The following is a 10590-nucleotide window of genomic DNA, read 5'->3' on the forward strand; positions in this document are numbered from 1 at the left end:
TGCAGATAGAATATGGTGCACATATAAGAATGAAACCGCAACCAAAGAAGTATTGTCACAGCAATCTGGCATAAAAAGCAGGGCTATTGAGCATTTCAGTCTCTGAAATGCAGCACGGGCAGAAAAACAGATCTGATGCACCTGTAAAGCTTAACAACCAGAGCAGAGTTCATCTGCTTCACTTGATAAGTTGGTTGGGCCCCCCTTTTGGATCTGCTACCTTAAGAAAGCATATCCATACAAATTAATCGCCGAAACAGACTGGTCAGAGGCATTCTCATGTTCTGAGCTGGCCGACTGACTCACGATCCTGGCCTGTGCTGGCAGAGGTCTGAAGTGCTTTGTGCTGCAGAGCTGGGTGGTGCTCAGAGCTGTGTTTGAGCAAGGATTTGGTGCTGTTCGAAGCTGAAGCCCTGCAAACCAAACTAATGCAGTCAGCTGTGACTCTCACCTGAGCTGAGGAACGGCTTCCTCTGCCTTTAGCTTTTCAGTTAGGTCCTCAGCAGCAGGTACGTAGCTCCCATCTCTTCAGGGACAAAACACTAGGCAGGGAAGTATACTGTCCTCTTGGGTTCTAGCAGCCTGGACAGAATTCGCCACTGGCATAGCACGTTACATTAAATTAGCTGATCACCATCTTTTCTTTCTTTTTTTAAACACCATATAAGTAGGTGGAAACTTCTACAAGCAGTGTGGAAGTGTAGTAGTCTGCCATAATGATCAGCTTTCTTACTGAAGTATCTTGCGTTATGCTACCTCAGTAATTTAAGTTGTTACTGTGTCACCTACACTGATTCATAGTTGCAAGCAGTGTGTAGCTGCTGCCAGAGAGATTTCAGAGCTGGGGGTTTCTTGAATCTTTACATCTGCTAAAAAGGTACTCTACTGCAATGTCTGAAATAAACCAGGATTTCTCAGGTGTCCAATTCATGCAGTAAGGGAGATCTAATCCTGTTTTGTGCATTACAATCTGTATTTAGAATTCCATTCTCCTCTCTCTCCTGAATCATGCTTACTAAAATTAGTGGGAGACTCACAATTAAGATCAAGAATAATTATTTTGCTCCTGTAATTGTAGGGTTTGTCACTGCATGGATTGCTCAGTGTAAAAGGTGCAAAATCTCCTTTTTCAAGTGAAGCAGATACTTAACGGGTGTTTATAGCTGACCTGCCAGCGAGGCTAGCAGGAGATGCAAGCTGCACCTTTCTCCACCATTTTCACAGTCTGCCTGCAGGCTCAGGAACACGTGTTTCTAACCTTTATTCACACTTGGAACACTTGGTAAGTGCAGTAGCTGGAAATTTTCTCTGAACAAGGAGTGAGGAACCAGGAAGCTGAATATGACTGTATTTCATACAGCCCGTGGGTGTATCTTGTTAGCGGTGGAACCCAGACATTTGCTGTAGTGTTTGACTCACTAAAGGTATTTGAAGAGTGTATCCAATCTGTAGCAAAGCCAAGGTTCTCAGCCTGGTGTGAAGTGAAGATAGGTAATTTACTAAGTAAATGAAATTGCTGTGGGAGGGGAGGATCTTCAAGAAATTGAAGACTTGTTAAAGAAGATACAGCAAGAATAGGGCTTAGAGTAATTATGTAGCTATGACTTAAAGGCAGTGGACTTGGCTGCACAGAGCAACCATATATTTGACCAGATTATTGTATGAAGGCAGCGTGTTTTATTCCTGGGCCGCAAAGAAGTCTGAAAAGTAGATCTATACACATCTTTCCTTCATTCTGAGCTATGAAATACTGGACAGTCCTGCTAATCTCAAAGAAACAGATACTGACTGTTATGATTCCATTTTTTTACATGCTGCTTGCTGTAAGACATTTTTTGATTCATAAATCTTGTCTTATTACCAAACAGTAAAATGCCATGGTAAAGCTGTCTGATCTGGTAATTTTTTCCTTGAGAATAATGCATATACTGTTCATCCTTTGAATTCTCCAGGTCATCTGAAGAATATCCACATACAAAAGGGTGACAAGCTCAAATCATTCTCATGTATCACACAGTCAATAAGAAAACATTGTGAGAAGGATTTACAAATGTAAGTTATATTGCAAACTTCACTGGCCCATGGATGATGTTCAGCATTGCAGGATGTGTGAACATATCTAAAATGAGAGCAAGAAACAGGAAAACAGAAGATGTGGGCTGCAAGGGTCAAGAAGGCTCTTGTGTGAACAGAAAATAAACAAGTACCATCTGAGCAAAAATTAAAATAAGTTTGTGAAGTAATGCAGAATGAATCATAGAATCATAGGTTGGAAAAGACCTCTAAGATCATCAAGTCCAACCATCCACCCAACACCACCATGCCTACTAAACCATGTCCTGAAGTGCCACATCTACACCTTTTTTGAACACCTCCAGGGACAGTAACTCAACCACCTCCCTGGGAAGCCTGTTCCAATGCCTGACCACTCTTTCAGTAAAGAAATTTTTCCTGATATCCCATATAAACCTCCCCTGACACAACATGAGGCCATTGCCTCTCATCCTATCGCTAGTTACTTGGGAGAAGAGACCAACACCTGCCTCACCACAACCTCCTTTCAGGTAGTTGTAGAGAGCAATAAGGTCCTACCTCAGCCTCCTCTTCTCCAGACTAAACAGCCTCAGTTCCTTCAGCCGCTCCTCCTAAGACTTGTTCTCTAGACGCCTCAACAGCTTTGTTGCCCTTCTCTGGAAATGCTCCAACAACTCAATGTCCTTCTTGCAGTCAGGGGCCCAAAACTGAACCCAATACTCCAGGAGTGGCCTCACCAGTGCCGAATACAGGGGAATGATCACTGCCCTATGCCTGCTGGCCACACTATTCCTGACACAAGCCAGAAGGCCGTTGGCCTTCTTGGCCACCTGGGCACACTGCTGGCTCATGTTCAGCCGGCTGTTGACCAACACACCAAGACCCTTTCAGTTTGGCAGCTTCCCAGCCACTCTTCCCCAAGCCTGTAGCGTTGCATGGGATTGCTGTGACCTGAGTGCAGGACCTGTCATTTGGCCTTGTTGAACCTCATACAGTTGGCCTCAGCCCATCGATCCAGCCTGTCCAGATCCCTCTGCAGAGCCTTCCTACCCTCAAGCAGATCGACGCTCCCGCCCAGCTTGGTGTCATCTGCAGACTTACAGAGGCAGCACTCAATTCCCTCATCCAGATCATTGACAAAGATGTTAAACAAGACCGGACCCAAAACTGAGCCCTGGGGGACACCACTTGCAACTGGCTGCCAGCTTGATTTGAGAGATGAGAACAATGAGTGTTTGGAAAAACAAATTGTTTCCATAAGCAGCTGGATTTGCAGACCTTGATGACCTGTTGTTCTCGCCTGCTTGGATTTGCTTGTGCCTAAAACCACTTCCGAGCCCTAACTCCAGCCTTCTCAGGGTATGAAATATTCCAGCCACTCATTCACCAGTGACATCCAGGAACCCTCTTTAACTTCCACCTTGCTCTCAAATTGGCCAAGACATTAAAAAGTGGCTGGGAAAGAGGGACTAGAAGTACACTGAAAGAATTTGATTTTTGTTAAGAAATCAGAATCTAAATAAACTGGACCTTGGAATTAGAGAATGAAAGTCCATTCCTCAGGTATTGCAACTGTTTCTGCATTGGCAAGAGTTTGAATAATGCTTTGCATGCAGAGACCTAGACATGTGGCTCTGGTCAATTGCTAAAGTGGAGAAAATACTAAGACTTCCTTCTAATGCCTTTATTTTTAAATTTTTTCCTGATCATTGCAGTAGGTATTATTTTATATTGAAATTTGTTAATGTTAAGCTATTCTATTTGCACAGAAATCTCAGAGCACATAAGGTTGTGTGACTGAGATTCTAGTTTCAATACCTCTTTACTGACACTAGAATATCTGAATTAAAAAAGAATTACAGGTGTTTTATAGACCTCAAAAAAGGTGGACCATTCACTTTTAGGCGAAACGTGCTGCAATTAATTATTACGGAACAAGAGCGGAGCCATGGTTATCTGTTGTTCTCTGCATGCATACTTTTAAAGTAATTATAGTACTTAAGCATAGGTTTTACTGAACATGTAATCCTGTGGTTTTGTTCTTTGCTAGTAACCATAGTGGTTTTAGTAGTTTCTGCATTGTTCGTCTAAGTGATGCAAATATAATGGAACTCTGAACAATGTTTAAGATCTATCCTTCTAGTTGTAGCAGGCTTTTCCCTTTTTTCACTATTTCTGGACAACTGCAGCATAAGGTCAAAAGCATCAATATGGTGGCAACTGTAAATAGCCACCTAGGAACAAGAAGAACGAGGGTCTGTCCATGGGTCTGCAGCAAAAGTCCTTGTGTCGCCAGATAACCAGTGATCTTTTTATTTCATCCCGTTCCCTCTCTCTGAAAATGCTCCTATGCTATATTCCAGTAACATTGTTGCCATGGCACCCATCAAAACCCAGATATGCTCTTGTTTTATGTTGCAAGATGTAAATTTTTATGAACAGGAAAATTTCTTTTCACTTTTCACTGCTATAGGCAAGGGACTTTATCCATGCCTCCAGACGGAGGCAATTTACTGAACACTGCTTGTCATTCCTGAGTATGTGCCATAGTTTACTATTCTTAGTTCAATCCACAAAGGGCACTTGCGAAATTTCCTGTATTTGCCCGTTTGATTTTCATAGTACAGATTTTACTGCACGTAAGATGTCATCTGTACTTGACCACCCTTTAAAAAGGTGGGGAAGTATGTGGGGAGTATGGGGAAAGGGGGAGTGGCTCATCAGCTGGTTTAAATTAAATTCAGGGCACTATAGCAATATACGCCAGCTGAGGCTGTGGCTCTAGTACTTCACAGAAGAAAACTTCAACTGTTATGTGAGCCCAGTTTTCTCCTGCAGTAGGGAACATCTGGTGAATTGGACTCTGACTGCACAGGGGCTGGTGTAAATGATAAGAATTGTCACTGAAGTCTTCACAGAATCACAGAATGTTCGGGGTTGGAAGGGACCTCTGTGGGTCATCTAGTCCAACCCCCCTGCCGAAGCAGGGTCACCCAGAGCAGACTGCACAGGGCTCTGTCCAGGCGGGTCTTGAATATCTCCAGAGAAGGAGACTCCACAACCTCTCTGGACAACCCGTCCCAGTGCTCTGTCACCCTCAGAGTGAAGAAGTTCTTCCTCATGTTCAGCTGGAACTTCCTATGTTTCAGTCTGTGCCCATTGCCCCTTGTCTTGTCGTTGGGCACCACTGTAGAGAGTCTGGCCCCATCATCTTGACATCCACCCTTAAGATATGTATAGGCATTTATAAGGTCCCCTCTCAGCCTTCTCTTCTTCAGGCTAAATAAGCCCAGCTCCCGCAGCCTTTCCTCATAGGAGAGATGCTCCAGTCCTCTCATCATCTTTGTAGCCCTCCGCTGGACACTCTCCAATGAGAGTGAGTACGTCTTGATGTGTACTGACACAGATGAGACAAGATTCAGGAAATATACAGTGTTTGCTGTGAAGGAGATTATATATTTGTATGGTATGACATTATTGTACACAATAGGTAGGGAAGGAGGAGAAAGCAAGCATGAAGCCCACATTTGAAATGTCATTCACATAATGAAAGGCTATTTAATCTTTTTAAAGATTCTCTTTGAAGACCAGTCTTGGGTTGTTACTTGCCCTTTGTGCTGGCTCAGCAGTTAGACATCAGCTTTAGCAGAACAACAGACAGTTCCTTGACACAGGGAATTCTTCGGAAAATACAAAGGCAACCTAAACCTGTTGTACACCTCAGTGTATGAGGCAAGAAGAGGGTTAAGACTGCTGATGCATTTGCCTCTGTTGTTTTAGAATGTGCTGCATTTTTCCAATGAATGATTTGTCCCAGGGACACACCATCTTCTAAATGAATCTTCAGTCTGGGTCACTTTTGCGTAAATGTAAGGAAAATGATGGCGATCTGAAAAGTGAAGCACACACAAAAATATGTGTGTTTGGAGATTGCTCTGTATCTGTCTATGCTCAAAGAACAGTACAAAATGGTGAATGCTTTGCTGATGTCAGCAAGAAGACTTCATTCTTGGCAGGCAGTACTCCTTCCAAAAGGTAGTACTAAGGAGGATGAAGGTTGGTTTGATTTCTGCTGATGCAGAACAAAAAGAGAACTTTCCAAACTTTATTACTGGTGGTAGGTTTGATATTAATTTGCTGAATCTAATAACTTAGTATTTGAAGTGGGAAAAAAGAGAAGAACAGTGAAGGTGTCAAAACTGCTCTCTCTGAACACAGGATCAGATGATCTGACACTAAGGCATTTGACAGTGACATGGGGAATTTAAGTTCAGCTCCCTGCTTGCCACTAATTATCTGTCTGCTCACAGGCAAGTCACTCAGGTGGTCCTTGTGGCACACCCAGAATGCTGGTGTTCACACCCATCTCGGTAGTGCCGCAACTCAAAGGAATGCCCTGCTTGGTAGCAGAGGCCCAGTCCCAGCACAGCCAGGTGTCTGCGCTCCCTGTCTGTATAATAGGGATGTCCCCATGTCGAGTTGCTTGGATTTGTAAGCTCTCACAGGCAGAGCTGGCTGATGTTTCAGTTCCACTCCTTGTACAAAAAGCAGTAACAGTTCAGCCATGAGAGTGTAGAAAGTCTTGGCTACCTGTAAAAGAAACAGCTCTCTTCGCTGAAGAACCACAAAGCTTGTGACCAATGCAAGCCACATCAATAGCCTCCCTGCAAACGACCCAGCCCTGTCCACAACAAGCACTTCAAAGTTGCACTACCCAGTCCCTTCCCCAGATACTATCAGCAGCAACAATTTTTTACAAAATCAGACATGAAAATACAAGCTGTTTCTATTGCATGTTACACCCATACATATACAGCACATTTCAAACCCAGCTTATGAATTCTTTAAGGCCCTTTTGCAAAAATACACTGGAAATTCTGTTGAGTGTAAGTTACATAGAACAGACTTGTTTGGCTCAGACAATGTCCACTTTAAGATCTTTTGTCAGATACTATTGTTTTCATTAATAATCACTGAGATACTTCACAGACATCATAACCATTTTTAACAGATCCTCACAGTGGTTGAGGAGTTTGGAGTATTACTCACTTTGCATGGACGTACATACATAACTGCATGCGTGCAAGCAATGTCAGTGGTGCTGGTATTAAACAGAAAGCTAAGTATGTGTATCATTGCTGATAGAATGGAAGCCAGAGGTTAATATGAACATGTTTTATAGCTGAAAAAGCTAATTACTTGCATTAAAGTGAATATAGTCTATATTGTTTGGGTCTAAGAAATTGTATGCAAGCATATTTGCATCTAATCATGAAGTATTTTAGTGCTTGTAATTGAACTCATTAAAAATAATGTTGGTTATTCTAGAATACAGTGCAGTAAGCTTGTTTTTTAACCATTAAGCAATAATTGAGACTTGTGTGCCATCCTTTACAGCTCTGCTAGTAGCAATAAAATAATACTAGTTTATTTACTTACAAAGGTAATTATTTTATTTAAAAACATGACAGGCTTTTAATATTATGAGACATCTTTAAAAAGGCCTAATTAAAACAAACAACATATTGCTTTGACAGCTAAAGATTTACAAGTTTTATTTCTTCACAAAGTCAAGGATTCTTGCCTAATTCTTGCCCACTCAGAACATCAATATATGATCAAATACTGCTGAAAATCCTTTCCCTCCAGAGCAATACCTTTGAAATCGTAAGTTCTAGTCATGTCATCAGCAGGTATTCTTATGAGGGAAAGTTCTCAGGACTGGAGAAGGTGACTGAGAAAATCTAACTGGTCGTTCTGACAGCAGATTCAGGAACATTAAAAACTGTCAGCAAATTGAATCTTTCCTTTGATCAAACTACAAGGGCAATATTTAGCATCTAGCTTGTATGTGTGGACTTTGGGTTCAGCAATTTACTACTGCACCTGAAATATACTGGCATTAATTTTTTTAAGCTAAATTGCACAATCCTTATGCAGACAAATTTCCCATAGGAACTGGGTTTACATAAGGACTATAGGATTTTGTACACAACTCCTCATAAAGGTGATCACCTTTAACTCCTAAAACTGAACCAATAGTGTTTGTCACCTTTTAGTAACAGGTGGTGAATATCATCTTGAATTCAGACTGTATTATAAAGGACCAGCCCAAGATTCCTTAGCAGTGACATTTTGCCGTCTAAAAGATGAAGGAAAAGTAACCATCCAGGCCACCTGTTATTAAGGAAAGATAATTCACTAACAATATTCTCCTTTCCTGGTTAAAGAAAACAGTGTCTGAGGAAGATGCTTTGCCAGCCTAATTAAACCAATATAGATTTTGTCAGCCTACTTCAACCCGCTTCCATACGGAACTGCTTACTGAATGGGCACTTTGAGCTCCTCTCTGATAACAAAGCTGTTTGAAAACTGCCTCACAGGACTTGTGGAGAAAAAAGCAGGTATTATTTCCCACACTGGCACAACACAGATATTTCCAGTTTTGGCTCAAAATATGTGAGTATGCATGTGTATAAATGCTGTAAAAACTATGGGGAAATCTTTGAAAGTATCTGTAAATGTGTATCACTTGAAATTACTGGATCATGTACCAGTCATCAAATTAGTTCCATTAAGCCAGCCTTAAGTATCCTGTGTCACTTGGTGATCTGCAGGACACTTAAGTTTGGCTTAATGGAACTAACTTTAAGGTATGTTAGTAATGTCATTCTAATCTAGTGTATGTTAGCTGGAATTCTTTCTGGTTTAAGATTATTTTTATATCCCAAATGTAAGATTGGTGGGGTGTTTTCAGAGTAATCTCAGAGAAAGAGAGAGAGAGAAAAACTCAGCAAGATGACTCTAGAAGAGAACTGTAACTCAGCACAGCTTCCAGTTTATTCCCACTTATGCTAGGATTGTTGCCGGAGCTAAGGAGACCTGAGAACAGTTAACACTGTCAAATCACAAGGGAGACCAGAGAATTTCAGAAAAACCTTTCTTTAACAAAGCTGTGAAAGCTGAAGACTTAGCATACTGAAAAGAACAATGATTCACATTGCAGACCACACAATGTATTGCTGAATATTCATATGCTACAGAATTCAGACCATACACTTAATATTGTAGAATGAATTGGAATATTTGGAACATTGCTCAAAAGGCAGAAATATTTTTTAGTACTCATAGAAAAAAAATACCTATAGAATAAGCTATATCCTATGACAAATCAATAGGAAACAGAACCATCAATGATTGTGTGCTTCTTCCAAGTAAAGCTACAGTGATAACCAGAGGATATTTCAGTAAAATAGTTGAGTTATCCACCCTCCACCTTCAGTGGAGCGGAAGACTAGGATTTAAGGCACATTAGTCAGCATGCTGTTTTATTGACCCTGCTGAGTGATGATTCTGTCTTGGACACATACCATGAGTTTTCTGCAGCAATGAGAGAAGGAGATTTACTGGAGGATGATTTTGTCGGAATGAAGGTGATTATTTAAAAAAATGTTGATCATGTTGAATTCCATCTAGTTCTAGTTTGGTTTTTAGGTCAGATGGAGTCAGTGCGGGATTTAGCTGTGAAACCAGGAAGGCTTATCATGATGAACTGACGTTTGTGGAGACACACAAGTGTGTAAGTTTTTGTCTTTTTAATAAGCTCTTTGTCCTTGAAAGTTACATGTAACTCAGTAGGAACTCTGGGTGCAGGCAGCTACCGGGATCAAACTCACCGCTATATGATAGTTGTTTAAAACATGCAGTATGCTTCAATATGGAATCTTTAAACAAAACAGTTCTAGCTTGCAGCTGTTGCTACACAGACTGTATGCAGATAAGTCACAAACAGCTGAGCATATGTGTGGTGCAAGGTTAAAACAATAACAAGCAGGTCGAATCATTCAAACACTGGAAATCACTTTGACTCCAGGCCAAAAGCTTAGCTTGAGATGATATCAGTACGGGATAAAAAGAGGATAAACTAACAGGCTTAGCAGCCAGCTCGTTGGAGTCAGCATATAGTATCTATACTTCCATCAGGAGAGCAGATGGTCATATATTTAAGGAAGCACCAGACAGGGAGTTGGGAGATCTGAATTCTATTCCTGGCTCTGCAGCAGTGTTCCTATGTCACCTTGGGGAGTCACTCTTCTCTCCTTTTTTCTTAATCTTTTAAGTAGTGGAAAGATTATTTGCTTGTCTCATAGGCAGTTGAGAGTCTAAACTGATGCTGAAAAAAATGCTGTGAAGCTCTGAGAAGGATGTATGGAAGAACTGCAAAGTAAACTTGTTCGGAAGAAAGGACACTGCATGGCTTCATGTGACATGTTTGTGCCATATGTTCACAACTTTTCCTCTCCCCAGAATCTCCCACGCCTTTTTGCACACAGTTTTCAAGGTGGGAATAAATGGATTAAGCTACCTTCCACATTTGCTAGAAAGATAAGCAGTTGCCAGTAAGAACCTGACCAAAGAACACACTTTATTACTGAGAGAGACATTATTCATGCCCAAGAGGTCAATAGGCTTGTTGAAGTTCACTGTTTGTCCCAAGACATTTTTGCATAGGTGGCAGAATAATGTCTCTAATGGCTTTTATTCTGAATTCAGCAG

Source organism: Opisthocomus hoazin, chromosome 9 (assembly GCF_030867145.1).
Source record: "Opisthocomus hoazin isolate bOpiHoa1 chromosome 9, bOpiHoa1.hap1, whole genome shotgun sequence".
Lineage (NCBI taxonomy): Eukaryota > Metazoa > Chordata > Aves > Opisthocomiformes > Opisthocomidae > Opisthocomus > Opisthocomus hoazin.